Source organism: Balaenoptera borealis, assembly GCF_965194805.1.
Source record: "Balaenoptera borealis genome assembly, chromosome: 1".
In the NCBI taxonomy this organism is placed as follows: Eukaryota; Metazoa; Chordata; class Mammalia; order Artiodactyla; family Balaenopteridae; genus Balaenoptera; species Balaenoptera borealis.
Window position 1 is genome coordinate 64,963,238 of NC_138860.1, and position 15,072 is coordinate 64,978,309.

At 56.7% G+C, this 15,072-nt stretch overlaps 1 pseudogene across 1 annotated transcript; it reads left to right on the top strand.

The window, feature by feature from the left end:
- Window positions 1–1,309: 1,309 nt before the first annotated feature.
- LOC309616899 (thimet oligopeptidase-like) lies at window positions 1,310–4,708 on the top strand (annotated as a pseudogene). Its single transcript has 6 exons — window positions 1,310–1,451; window positions 1,652–2,027; window positions 2,107–2,302; window positions 3,312–3,354; window positions 3,461–3,589; window positions 4,226–4,708. The product of its transcript is annotated as a thimet oligopeptidase-like (transcript).
- Window positions 4,709–15,072: the final 10,364 nt, after the last annotated feature.

The window sequence follows — 15,072 nt, forward strand, 5'->3', positions numbered from 1 at the left end:
GCTGATGGGGGCTCCCTCCCCCTCCCATCCTCTGCCCACTGCTTTCTCTTTTTTCTGCTTCAACAAACACCAGGCGCCTTTCAGATCAGCCCTGAAGTCAACGTTGATGCTTGGGACGGCCTGACCTCCCCGCTGCCTTCCAGCCCAGGACCACAGCTGGGAGATGAAGTCTGCGGGGCCCTGGGGGGGGGCGGGGGCGGCGGAGGTGGTGGAGGCAGGCACCTCCTCTGACGCCCAATCTCTCCTCGTTTACGAGGCAGCCGCCAGCTCCCCTCCCTGACTCCCCAAGATTTGGGGCCATTTTAATATGTGTCGATAATGCCATGAGCTACTATTTAACTTTTCCACGAGGACCCATCTCCCGAAATGCAGTGGTTTTCAGGCTTGGCTGCACTAGAGAACCCCCAGGGAAAGGAGAGACGTCTGTACCTCCCTCCCTCTCCCTCTCCCTCCGTATCTCCTTCTGGCTCTCTCCCTCTCCTTCTGGGGTGATGCCCGATGAGCTCAGATTCGCAGATGTTCCCCCCATCCCCTCTCTGTGCCTTGCGTGGGGCCTGGGCCTTCTCACTGTGGCCCGGGAACAGCCTCGACATTCAGACATCGGTTCCTGCAAGGACACTTGCGTTTGGTCCATACCGCATGTGGCTGCAGTCTGTGCTTCTCCCGTTTAGCATCTTCAGTAGATGGGGGCTGTGCATGAGCCCTTCATCTTCCCCGCAGACACCACTGGTGCTTGCTCGGCCTCGCGGGTGATGTCCACGGGGGACAGACCTGTGTCCCCACCTTCTTGGGCTGCAGACAGGCCACGTTGGTCCTGTGGTGACTGGGGGCTCCCAGGAGAACCCCACCGCAGACCCAGAGAGGTGGCCCCAGAGAAGGTGGCGTACGCCTGGGGCCAGGCCTCACCAGCCAACCACGGGGCACCTGCAGCAACAGGTCTCTCGCCGTCCAGGGGCTGGGTGTTCGGGCGCCGTGGGGATGAGCTGCTGTCTGCACGGCAGCCAAGTTTGTATTGTTGAGCCCGGGGAGGCCCCTGGGTGGCTCCTGGAGAGCCTGGTCACATTTCTTCCTGCCCTTGGCCTTAGAGCTCATCATGGTTCACGCCGTTTCTGGTTCCAAAAGGACCTGTGTTCATAAAGACCACATGTTAGGACAGCACCAAAGTGTCTAGAAATCCAGGCCAGGAGGAGGAGGGAGGGGGTTTGGCTGTGCCCGCCAGTGGCCTGAGAGCCCTCCCACCCACAGAGACCTGGCCCGGGGCCTGTGGGGAGGGCGTGGCCCACGGTCCCCAGCGCTGGCTGTCTCTGGGTTCCAGGAGAACTGCGCGATCCTCGGGGAGCTGGTAAGGCTGCAGGCTCAGAAGTCCCGCCTGCTGGGATTCAGCACGCGAGCCGACTCTGTGCTGGAGATGAACATGGCCAAGACCAGCCAGGTGGTGGCCACTTTCCTAGGTAACCCCGCCTCCCCGAGTCCCAGTGGGGACGGGGGTCAGGTGGACCTTGACTGGACGTGGTGCTGCCTGAGACCCCACTGTGTCAGCCCTTGGGGGTCGCCTTCCCCAACCCTTCATTCTGCCTCGAGGGGCGTGGGGTGGGGGGCGGCTGGGCGGCTGCCACAGGGACATAGCTGAGCCTCTCCCCTCCGCCCGCAGATGAGCTGGCCCAGAAGCTGAAGCCCCTCGGGGAGCAGGAGCGGCCGTGATCCTGGAGCTAAAGAAGGCTGAGTGCCAGAGGCGGGGCCTGCACTTTGACGGGCCCATCAACGTCTAGGACCTGCGCTACTACATGAACCAGGGGGAGGAGACGCGCTACCACGTGGACCAGTACCTGCTCAATGAGTCCTTCCCCATGCAGGTGGTCACGCGCGGGTGGCTGGGCATCTCCCAGGAGCTGCTGGGGCTGACCTTCGACCTGGAGGAAGGCGCCAACATGCGTCACGAAGATGAAGATGTGAGGCTCTACACGGTCCGGGACGCGGCCTCGGGCAAGGTCATCCATCAGCAAGTTCTACCTGGACCTCTACCCTCGGTGCATGCGTGGGGGAACCTGTCGGCCGTGGGCCGGGGCTCCTCTGTGGTAGCGGGGCCTCACCCGCGTCCCTCCCCAGGGAAGGGAAGTCCGGGCACATGGCCTGCTTTGGCCTGCAGCCGGGCTGCCTGCAGCAGGACGGGAGGCGCCAGATTGCCATCGCGGCCATGGTGGCCAACTTCACCAAGCCTACGCCCAACCCGCCCTCCCTGTTGCAGCATGATGAGCTGGAGACCTACTTCCATGAGTTCTGGCAAGCGATGCACCAGCTCCGCTCCCAGGAGGGTGCGGGCGAGGGGCTGAAGGCAGGGGGCGGGGAGGGCCCGGGCTCTCCCGTGGTCCTCAGGCAGGCCCTCGCCACGGGATTCTTCCGCTGATGTCACCCCGCACGAGGAGACGCTCTCGGTGTCAGTTTCCATCATCAAACCCCACGCACTGGGCGTGTAAACAACGGAAGTGGATGTCCTCGAGACTCTGGAGGCTGGAAGTCCCAGATCAAGGAGTCAGGACTGGTTCCCTGCATGTTAAATACAGGTATTCAAGAGTTGCCTTTAAAAAAGACAAAATAGAAGAAAGGAACGTTGCATGCAAGGCTGGTGACAGGCAGTGATGAGAACCAGAGGTTAGGCTCTGGGGCCAGGAGCACCACGCCCTGTGAGGTCCTGGGGCTGCTCCAAGTCTCGGTGGAGGCTCAGCAAGTCCCAGTGACTTCCCAATGGGGGGGTCCCCAGCTGAGCGTCTGGGCCCAGGACCCAGTGCTCGTTCAGTCTTCCTGCAGTCAGCCCTTCGTCCTGAGAGCGATGCTCTCACAGACTGCAACCGGAGCGCGTGGGGACACTTTACTGAGCTGTGCAGCCGTCACTACTGCCCTGTTCTGGAACATTTCCCTCACCCCAAAAAGGTCCCTCACGCCCTTAGTTATCATTCCCTCCCCTCCCCTGTCCCTGACAACCAGGAACCCACTCTGACTCTGTGGATCTACCTGTTCTGGACGTTTCCCCTCAGTGGGGTCACACCCTGTGTGTCCTTCTGTGTCTGACTTCTCTCGCTGAGCACCGTGTTCTCACGGTGCATCCACGTGGCAGCGAGTGGCAGGGCTTCACACCTTTGCGTGGTCGAGGGCCGGAAAAAAGACAAACGAAAAGAAGGGCACGTTGCCTGCGACTCTGGTGACAGCCGGGGATGAGAACCAGAGGGTAGGCTCTGGGGCCGGGAGCGCCGCGCCCTGTGAAGCCCTGGCGCTGCTGCCAGTCTCGGCGGGGCACGAGCAGCGCCGTCCCCCAGGAGCTGCTGGACAAGCTCATCAAGTCCCGGCTGGCCAACCCCCGTGCGGCCGGGCCGAGGGAAAGGAAAGGGGCTCCCGGACCGCCCGGCTGGAAAGCGCGGCCTGGACACAGTGCCAGCGCCCCCGTCTCCTTCCTCCCGCCCTCCAGGCCTCTTCAACCTGCGCCAGATCGTCCTGGCCAAGGTGGACCAGGCCCTGCACACGCAGACGCCCTCGGACCCGGCCTAGGACAATGCCCGCCTCTGCCAGGAGATCCTCGGGGTCCCAGCCACGCCAGGTAGCCAAGTGCACGCCGGGCCCACCTTAGCGGTCGGTTGGCGGCTACTGCCCAGTTCAAGAGGATCCTCTGGTGGTGTGTGAAGGGGGACCGACTGACGGGCTCTGGTCGAGGCCCGCTGACCTCTGGCCTCTTCCTGCCTGGGTTCCTGGGCTGGTCCCTCCAGCTGTGGCCCGCGGAGTCCGAGGGTGGGCTGGGCGTATCTGCACGTGCTTTCTGGAGAGCCTGGAAGAGGCAGGAGAGGGCTTCATACCCCGGATGGAACACGTCGACGAGGTTTGCCCGTGCGTGTCGGTGCAGAGACGCAGTTCACTCCCTCGTGAGCGCTTTAACCCGCGCTCTCCCCGTGCTGGAGGGCGAGCCCTGACTCATCCCTCGGAGCCTCGGGCAGCTGTCCCTGTAAGAGGCTTAGGGGTGAACCCTCGTGAGCTTCAGCAGAAAGTCGGCAAAGATTGATTTGTGTCCCTCCACTGAGTTGCCCGCAAGGTCCCCGTTTTCTAGAAGTGTTGGGCCAATACTCCCTCTAGTGGCAGGGGACTCAGACAGGGCTGCTTTGAGGCCCCAAGCTCTGGGCTCTGGGGAGGGGGCACAGAGCGGCCAGGGGGCCGGGCAGGAGCCTCTCCGCGTGTGTCCCAGGGACCCACCTGCCTGCGACTTTCGGCCACCTGGCAGGAAGCTACGACGCCCAGTCCTATGGCTACCTGTGCAGCGAGGTGTACTCCGCGGACACGGTCCACACACTCGTTTCAAGCAGGAGGGCGTCCTGAGTGGCAAGGTGAGAGGCCGGCCTGCCGTGCAGACCAACACGGAGGTCCTTGGCCTGGGCCTAGATGCTTGTGCCGCCCGCCTGGGCCTGCCAGGCTCTGAGGGCCCTGCCCAGAACCCCCTGCTCCCCTGCCCTTTGTTGAGTCACAGCAGAGGTGGCCACATCCACACCCTCCATGAAGGAGGTGCTCCACCCTCCTGCAGCCCCGCCCCCTCTCCTCAGGTTGCCATGGACTACAGAAGCTGCATTCTGAGGCCAGGGGACTCCGAGGATGCCAAGGGCATGGTGAAGCTCTTCCTGTGTTGTGACCCCATGCAGGACGCCTTTCTCCTGAGCAAAGGGCTGCAGGTTGAGGGCTGCAAGCCGCCGGCCTGCTGACGGCACGGGGTTTTGCCCCCCCAGGCGGGCCGGGTGCCTTAGCGCCCCGTCGGGGCGGGGGAGGGGCCGTGTGTCCTCCCAGCCCCCGAGTCCCCGGCGGCCGGCCTAGGCCAAAAGTCTCCACCTGGAAGTGTCTGGAAAGCCTGGCATCAAGGCTCCCCCTTGTTGCACTAATGCAATCCCTTCCTGGGGAGCTTTCCTGGTAACAAAACGGTTCTTTGAAAACGCAGCCATTAATAAAAAAGACTCTACTCCTGGTCTCTGCCTGCCGTCCCTTCCACCACAGGAGTGGCATGGGGGCCGTCACACTGGGGGGAGTTCTGACCTTGGTCGGGGATCAGCCCTGGGGCCGTGGTGACGCGTCTGGGTCACTGGGAGACGGCTGAGCTGTGGGGTGAGTTCAGACGGGGATGGTGCCCCGCACCCCGACCGGGCAAGCTCTCCAGTGAGGGGGTGTCAGTTTCCTGCCGGCCTCTCGCCCGTCACTGTTTGGCATCTCGGGGGCTGTGACTGGCTGGAGCTGGTTCTGGCGGTGGGCACAGCTGCGGGAAGCCCGGCTGTGGCTGTCCCTGTCCCCGTGTCCTGTCCTCCTGCTCACGGCCGGCCGGCTGGCTCCCTCTGGTCATCGGCAGCTGCTGAAGTCTGGACCACAGCAAGGGGCCGCCTTCCTGGGTCCTAGCAATTCTTCCCAAAGGCCTTAGGGATGTGTTTTGGTGGCAGTAGGAATTCAGAGAGGGTGCTGCACCACTGGAGCGGTAGGGTGGCTCTGGACCGTCCCGTGTGTCCTTCCCTGGCCTTTGAGCTCCTTGGGAGCCCTGCCTCCACAAAGGACGCCAGGCAGCGGAACGAGGGCGCGGGCGGCGCCCCGACCTTCTCCCCGTGGCCCAGGCGGGCAGGCCGTGCCACGCTCTGTCCTCCCCTCAGCCTGCCCGCCCGTTCTGTTGTTATTTTACCGAAGAGGACACAGACATTCAGAGAGGCTAGGGTCCATGCCTGAGGTCTCATATCCAGTAAGTGTCAGAGCCGGGGTTTGAACCCAGACAGCCTGTCCCGGAGACCGCGCCCTTACCTCTACACAAACCACCTCCTGGTTCCCTTTATTAGCACAAGACTCATTTCCCTGACAAGCCCAGGCCCCATAAAGGCAACCCTGCCTCCCCCACGTGACCAGCCCTTGCCAACTACTCACCCCAGTGGCAGAGGGACGAGCCACACAGGGGACCCGCCCATCTTGGCCATGGGGACACAGACACCCACTCACACCCAGAAGGACCTCCTCTTTACCTTAGGCCACACGCCCATGCCGAAGGAGCTGCTGTCTGCCAGCTGGTGCAGGTACAGTTCTGTCCTGGAAACAGAGAAGGGACCAGAAGTAAGGGAGGACCCACCCACACCAGTGGCCTGGCAGGGCAGGTGGGCATCATGGCACGGGGCTCCACAGAGTGCCCCAGGTGGCCCCGGGGTCTGCCTCAGGCCCTGGCCCTGCCTCCCGAATATTCCTCACTTGCTGCCCTCAATGGGCCCTTCTTAAGTGAAGGCCTTCCAGAAGCTTCCTTACTCCTCAGTTACCCTGCTCTGAAAACTGGGAGTTTCCTCCCTAATCTGCCCTCTCTCCAAAGGGTAAGGTGCCCCTCTGGCCTTAGCCAGGAGGCTCAGGACAGGTTGGGCCTGCCCTTCAGACGGGGGTGGAAGGCAGGAGACAAATGATGGGGGACGCAGAGGCAAATTGAAAATTATCACCCCTCGCCTGGGGTGAGCACTCCCTGGAGCTTCACTAGATAGAACCTTACTCATTCGTTCAACAGATGAGGAAACCAAGGCTCAGAGACAGGGAGCCACATGTCCAAGAATTCCCAGGAGTCAGCGAGGGGCAGAGATGACTCCCTGGGCCACCTCCCCCAGAAGGCCCTCCCAGATGAGTCTTGTGGCTTCTCTGCTGTTCCACCTGGTGCCTCCTCGCCCTGAGCTACCTCAGGTGCACCCAAGGCTCTCACAGAGTTTAGGAGCTTCTGGAAGATTTGCGGTCTGCTGTTCCTTGCCCACCTCCCACGCTGCTGTCAGAACCTGTACCAAAATGTCACCGTCACAGCAGACATCCACCACCACCCCCCAGCGTGTATAAAGAGCCGTATGTGAATTATCTCACTTAATCCTGTAAGGTCAGCAGTCAAGGTACTATTTCCACTTTACAGAGGAAGAAACAGAGGTTCAGAGCAGGTGACACCTGGCCAGGTTCACCCAGCCCAGGAGCAGTACCAGGCAGCAAGAATCAGAGGCCAGATTCCTAACCACTGGGCTCCACTGCCTCTCACCTCTGGGCAGAGGCAGGGCTGGGGCCCTGGAGAGCGGAGGCCCTTTGTCTCACTGCCCTCGGCTGTCCCTGCTCAGCCCAGTCGCTCACCTGAGAGCCAGGTCCAATCCAGATAGCATCTGGGAGAAAACCTCGAAACTGCCTTCCCCTTCCAGCTGCCGGGCCATGTGGCTCTTCTCCAACAGCATCGTCTGCCAGGGGAGAGGACAGGCGCCGGTCAGCACGAGGCCCCGCTAGGCTGCCCGCACACCCCCACCAACCCCCAGGCCCACTCTTCGAGGCAGCACCTCAGGCCCCAACTTGGCTGGACGCCTCCAAATCAAAACGTGCCAGGCCTTTGTCTCACTGATTCAGCGTCCACGCAGGCAATCAACGAATGCAACGGGCTCATTCCGATGAAGGAATCCAAGGGTACTAACAATTAACCCAGAGCCGCCCTCCAACACACTCTTATGCAACCGAAGCCCTTAATAACTTGACCCACATGGTGATGCACGGTAGACTTTCAGGGCTGGGACAGAAAGGGATTTATCGTGCACCAGCGAGTCTGGGTATTCTCCTAGCTCCGCATACAAACAACCCTTCTAATAACCTAATCCTGTTTTCTGTTCAAACAGAATGTTGGCGGGGGCGTGGGGGGGGAAGGGGAGGAGCCAGGTGATTTCAGAGAGAGGAACAAACAGGCCATGTGCCTGTCACACACGGGCTGCCGCAGAAGGCCAGCGAGCGCCTGTTTAATTTCAGCTTACGCTTTTAAGAACCAGCTAATGAGTGGCTGAATTATGTATCTACTCATGAATATTTCATCCCTGTGATACTCCGAGGCACAGACGAGGCGGCCTGCTCCGGGAGGAGATGTCTGGGCACTGAGTGAGGTGGGGAGGAGCTGGCCTTGGCCTGGGGAGCGATGACCATTTAGACACATTCCAGGGTCCCAGCTGGAGGCGTGGGCCCTGCTGAGTGGGGCTGAGGCTACTGCAGCCCTAAAGAGCCCCCTCTCCCTCCCACCCAGAGGCCTCACCTGGAGCTGGGCGGCCGTGACTCGGCCTGTGGCGTTCAAGTCCAGTGACATCACCATGGAGCACCGGGTGGCACGGCGGCTGTGGCCGGTGAACACGGAGCCAAAGGCCCGGAGGACAGTGAAGGTGGCTCGAATCTTCTCCACTGGTGGGGCACAGACAGGGCATCACCCGTGGCCCGGGTGCTGCCACCCCCACCTCTCACAGGACCCCATTCTGGCCCCAGGCCCCAGCAGGGGCCCCTCCACTCCCCCAACTCAGCTCTAAGCCACACCTCTTCCGCTGCTGGGCTGGCCCTGTGCTGCAAGCAGGGGCGCGGGGTGAGCAAGAGTGAGCCCAGAAGGGGAGATACACACACCTAGGATTGGTACGATCTGAGTGACAAGGGCTGCCCTAGGGCCTCCTGGGCCTGGTGGAGTCTAGGAGGAGGGCAGAGCATTAACATTCTTGGACCTGCTGTCGGGGAACGCCCATCACAGCCAGCTCAAAAAGCCCAGCAGTCCCAAGCTTTTTAACATAACTATTTAACAAGCACCCACTATGTGCTAGGCACCTGGATACAGCCTAGCCTGACTCCCACTCCCCCAACACACACTTTCAGCAGATCTACATTCTGGGAGGGCCTCTCCTTGCTGTATCCCCAGCTCCTCACAGGGCTCTAACCTGGGCCAGGTGCAGAACAGGTGATCAATAAAGCATTGGAATAAGCCCAGTGGAGAAGCAGGATAGTACAATGGTTAAACAAGCTTGAATATGGCCTCTCCCCGTTGTTAGTCACCTGATTTGGAGCGAATAAATTAACCCCCCTGTGCCTCAGATACCCCATCTATAAGATGGGGGTAATAATAGTACTTACTTACCTCATGTGGTTGCCACAAAGACTAAAAGCTTTAATAATGTAAAGTGCTCAGAACATGCTCCAAATGTGGTGGTGTTAGTATTGTTTGTTATTATTAGAAAAGCAATACTGCCTGGGCCATATATTCTCAGCAGGGGGAATACTGCCCCCAAGAGGGCAGAAACTGATTCTTGAGGATGGGGGCAGTTTTCCTTTCTTATGTATAGAATAGAGCACAGATACACACACACACACACACGTCTGTGTGTGTCTGTATATATATACACACATACACACACACTGCATAAACAAATATATGGTGACTCTATGGCATTAACTTTTCACGGTGGGAGACGATTAGGAGAAAGAACAACTAAAAAGGCTCCTCAGAGGGGCAACAATACATTGAGGACACTGGCCCAGGGGTAACAGCTCTGGAGCCAAACTGTCTGTGTTTGAATCTCGGTGCTAGGATGTATGAGCTGTGTGGCCTTGGGCAAGCTGGTTAACCTCCCTGCGTTTTAATGGCCTCATCTATAAAATTCAAATAATAATAATGTCTACCTTATAGGGATGTTTTAAATAATAAATAAGTTAACCTGCTTGGAATAGAGCCTGGCGCGTAAGTCCTCAGCAAGCATTTACCACGATCCCCATCAATATTGTAATTATTATCACCAACTGACACTATTTTTTATTGAAGTATAGTTGATTTACAATGTTGAAACTCTTTCTTTAATGCCCAGCTCAAACATCATTTCCTCAAGGAAGCCCCCCGGCCCCTTCTCTGTGCTCCCTCCGCCTCTCCCCTCCCCAGCTCGGCCAGCAAGCGGTGCAGAGCACTGGAGTCTGGCACAGATGAGCAGCTGAGTCTCCCTTCCGGCTGTCAGTGCCTCCTTGTCTTTGTTTTTACTTATCGGGTCCTCTGCACAGTCCAGTGGGCTGTGCGCTGCACAAGGACACCACACCTAAGGGCACAGCATTTATATCAGATAGCCATAGGCCTGTATACTTATTAGGATGATGGCCCAGAACGTGGTGGTCAAGTGTTTGGTTCTAACAATGTCAATGCGTGACGACGGTTCCACATGTGGCAGTGAGTGTCTTAGGCAAGGAGTACCTGTTTCTAATTCACACAAAAGTACCCAACAGACTAGGGGTGGCCCTGCCCAGAAGCCAGCACAGGGTCTGCACACAGGTGCTCAGTGAACGCTAGCTGAGCAGATATAAGAAAGAGCCGCCCAGCACCCCCTCTGACTCTCCCTTCCCTTCCCCCACGCCACCGCCCCCACCACGTCCCAGCTGCACGTCACCTGGAGACCACTGTACCTGAGACCCTGCCATCCACACTGCCTGCCATCCCCACCAGGTGCTCCAGGACCTGCTCGCAGCAGGTGGTCTTGCCAGCACCGCTCTGGCCCAGGGCCACGATGCTCTGGTCCCTCTGCTGGCTCAGCAGAGCCCAGTACGCCTGCTGGGCCAGGGAGCCAACGTGGGCGGGTAGGCCATCCCAGCAGCTCCTGGGCACCTGCAGGAAGAGCGCCGGCATCAGCCTTCCCACCCGGCCGGGGCCCAGGGAGCACTCCACAATGCTCCAACCCAGCCTCAAGCCCAGATCCACGTCCATGCCTCCCATCCTACTCCAGCCTTGTCAGAGACATCGTGCATTTTTCTGGGGAGAGCCCAGCCTGGAGATCTAGTCCTGCCACTGGCTCGCTGTGAGTCCTTGGGCAGCCTTGGACCCTGCTCTGAGCCTGGCCTCTTCTTCAGCCAATGAGAGGCTTGAACTAAAGCTGCATTAGCTCATGGGGCTCATCTCACTTGCTACACAAAGGACTGGATCGTACCTGTCTGAAATGAAGCAGGTGGATAAAATGGCTCAATTGATGAGTGACGTCTGCCATGGAAACAGAATGGGGCATGGGGGAATTGGCGGTACGTGTGCTATGTATTTGCTATAACAGATTTAGATACCGGAAGCCCCTTTGACTTCATTCATTCATCCATCCATACATTCATTCACTCAGTAAAAAAAAAAAAAATTCATTGAGTGTCTACTACATAGCAGGCACTAACCCAGGCACTGGGGGCACAACACTACTCAAGGCGAATAAAGGAAATCTCTGCCAACCGTGAGGAGATATCATTATACACCTATTAAGATGGCTAAAAAACCGGTTTTTAATTTTTTTTGACACACTACCAAGTTCTGGTTAAGATGCAGAGCAAGTGGAATTCTCCCACAATGCTACACAATACAGCCACTCTGGAGAACAGCTTGGCAGCCTCTTTTACAGTGATACGTACACTCGTCATACAACTGAGCAACCCCACTCCTAGGTATTTACCCAAGAGAAATGGACATTTGTGTTCACCAAAAAACCCTCTGTCACTGGTTATATTGAGTAGGTATTCAAAATCATCAACAACCTAGAAACAACCCAAATGTCCCTCAACTAAAGAACTAAGATAACCAACCACCCTGGTTTTAGCACTGAAAGTCCCATGTCCCAGAAAAACCATTCCCTCCCACGGAAACCAGGACAACTGGTCCCCCTCCGAACAGATAAACAAAGCTGTGCAATAAAATACAATAGAATAAAAGAACTAACGGCTCACAGCTGCAACAATATGGGTGAATCTCAAATGCGCTGTGCATTGTGATAAGTGGAAGAAGCCGATTCCAAAGGTTACACGCAGTACAATCCCATTTATATGACTTTTCAGAAAAGGCACAACTAGGGAAAAGGGACAAAAGAACAGACTAGTGGCTGCCCAGGGCGGGACATGGGGGAGGGGATGACCACAAGGGTATGGAGAACTTTTGGGGGTGATGGGAACTGTCCTGTAATTGATGGCAGAGACAGTTTCACAACTATACGTGTTTGTCAGAAACTTACAGAAGTGAACACTAAAAAGGGTGACATTAACTGTATGTAAATTATACCTTAATAAACCTGACTTAAGACAAAAAAAGCCCTGCCTGTAGAGCTTGCTTTCCTTTGGGAGAAGACAGATGATAAAAAACCAACTAATTAAATTATACTGAACGGGAGTCATTTGAAAGCCATGAGCTTGGATGAGATCACCAAGGAAGTGGGCGTTTAAAGAGGGAGACAGAAGAGGTGTAGGGATGGGGCACCCAGACTTGGAGAGATCAGGGACCAGCAAAGGAGGCTGAGAGGGAGGGCCAGCAGGACAGAAGGAAAACCAGGAGAGCGGAATTCCTGAGCTGCGGAAGGGAGTGATGGCAGGAGGAGGGAAGGACCAGCCCCTGAAGTGCTGCTGAGGGTCAAGTCAGAGGAGGCCGGAGAATTGTCCACTGGGCTTGGCAGCATGGAGGTCACTGTGACCTTGACAAATGTCTGCTTAGTGTGGTTTTCAGGGAGAACGGAAGAGGGCGGTGGAGGTAGTGAGGGCAGTAGAAAGGCACCAAAGGGAGCAGGGAAACGGGCCTGGCTGGAGGAGGACCTTGGAAGCCCAGGATGCTAAGCGGGTGACAAGTGGGCTAGCATCCACCCTCCCAGTGGCTTGGCAGGACCAGGGGCACAAACTCCGGTGTGGCGGCCCTCCCCCTCCCCGAACCCCCAGCCTGGGGCTAAGGAGTACCCCCAGTGCACTGTTGGCCTTTCCTACCCCGAGGCCCCCAGGAACAGCAATGAGTCCCCATCCTGACACAAATCAAAAGGCTCACAGACCTACTAGAGAATGGACCTGAGGATATGGGGAGGGGGAAGGGTAAGATGTGACAAAGTGAGACAGTGGCATGGACATATATACACTATCAAACGTCAAACAGAGAGCTAGTGGGAAGCAGCCGCAGAGCACAGGGAGATCAGCTTGGTGCTTTGTGACCACCTAGAGGGGTGGGATAGGGAGGGTGGGAGGGAGGGAGATGCAAGAGGGAAGAGATATGGGAACATACGTATATGTATAACTGATTCACTTTGTTACACAGCAGAAACTAACACACCATTGTAAAGCAAGTATACTCCAATAAAGATGTTAAAATAAATAAATAAATAAAAAAGGCTCAGCAGGACCCCAAACCTGGCAAAGTAGGACAAGCCGCCACACTGGCTGGACACAGCCTAAGGGAATGCAGCGGGCAGGGGGTCCTGAGGTCCGAGCCTCGGAGCCACCTGCCGCTTTGGAAACATAAAGTTCAAGGGCCAGGCTATCCCAATCGTCAGCCTTCTCAGGCCTGCAGGGGAACAGGGAGGATTCTGCAGACCCAGGCCCCACAGTCACACACAGGTACCCCCTGCATGCTTGCACACGGGCATGCTCAAGGGCACACGCACCCAACAGCTGCAGAGGCCTCTGCACACAGGTGTGCCCATCTACACCCCACGCAGTCACAGCACACTCACCCCAAAAGAGGCCTGCACCCCCAGGCACGCACCCAGCTCCCAGCCACCCGGCAAGCCCAGACCCCCAGTGAGAGAGGCCCCCAGCCCTGCCTGGAGCCCTCCTAGCCCATCTTCAAGGAGGCCTCAGTCCCAGCCTCACCGCAGGTCTCTGCTCCCACCTGGTGGCCATTTGAGGAACCAGAGGGGACTCAGCCAAAGACAGAAGGAAGCTGTGGGTGTGGGAGGCAGCGTGACTTGAGGGGGACCCACGCCCACCGCAGGGTTACAGGGGCTTAGGGGGATCACGGGACTCAAGTTCCTCCTACCAGGTTGGGTCCCAATCCCCGCACTTTTAGGCTCTTTGACCCAGGCCGTGTAGCAGACGCCGCAATCGAGGACAGTCACGGTCGAGAGAACTGGGCTTGCGGAGAGACCTGTGACAAACACCCCTCCCAGGGGCCCCTAAGGAACCAGAGCAGGCTCTCGGGGCCTTGGGCTGCAGTAACAGAAGCACAGCCTGCCTGGCAACGGAGGGGAGAGTGCAGCGTCGCCCTTCCAGGCTAATGAGAACCTACTGTATAGCACAGGGAACTCTACTCAATGCTCTGTGGTGACCTAAATGGGAAGGAAATCCAAAAAAGAGGGGATATATGTATATGTATAGCTGATTCACTTTGCTGTACAGCAGAACTACGCTCAAATAAAATTAATTTTTTAAAAAAGGTGCCTTTTGTTATGTTAATGAGGTGACTTTTGGAAAGCCAAATATATATGAGATGACCAAATATATATATATATATATAATATTTTTTTTTCCTTTCTAGATTACCAGTTTATTATAAAAAGATCTAACTCAGGAACAGCCATATGGAAGAGACGCACAGGGCAAGGTATGGGGAAAGGGGTGCAAAGCTTCCATGCTGTCCCACCTGGCACCTCCCTGGGTACACCAATCCAGAAGCTCTCCAAACTCCATTCTTTTTTTTTTTTTTTAAATAATTTTGAAGAACTTTTTTTAAAAATTATTTATTTATTTATTTATTTTAGTTGTGTTGGGTCTTCGTTTCTGTGCAAGGGCTTTCTCTAGTTGTGGCAAGCGGGGGCCACTCTTCATCGCGATGCGCGGGTCTCTCACCATCGCGGCCTCTCTTGTTGCGGAGCACAGGCTCCAGACGCGCAGGCTCAGCAGTTGTGGCTCACGGGCCCACTTGCTCCGTGTCATGTGGCATCTTCCCAGACCAGGGCTCGAGCCCGCGTCCCCTGCATTGGCAGGCAGACTCTCAACCACTGCGCCACCAGGGAAGCCCCAAACTCCATTCTTTTAATTTCACTGAAGCTTCGTTATGTAGACAGGATTAACTGATTCAACCTCAAGCCCCTCTCCCCTTCAAGGGGGTGGGGGGGAGGGTGGAAGAGACTGAAAGTTCCAATCCTCTAATTCTGGTTGGTTCCCCTGGCAACCAGCCCCTTCCTTAGGGGCTTTCCAAAAGTCACCTCATTAACACAAACTCAGGTGTGGTTGAAAGGGTTTTGTTATGAATATCAAAAGACACTCCTATCTGGAAATTCCACGGGGTTTAGAAGTTTTGTGCCAGGAATGAGGGACAAAGACCAAATATATATTTTATTATACCTACTGCCTAATACTAAATCTTACTGCTAATAAGGTAAGTACAATTAAAACGATAGTGAAATACCATTTTCACCTATCAAATTGGCCACATGGAAAAGTTTGATATTACTCTGTGTTGGTGAGGATACTGGGGAACAGGCAATCTCATACACTGCTAGTGCAAGTATGAAGGGCAGCATCTGCTGA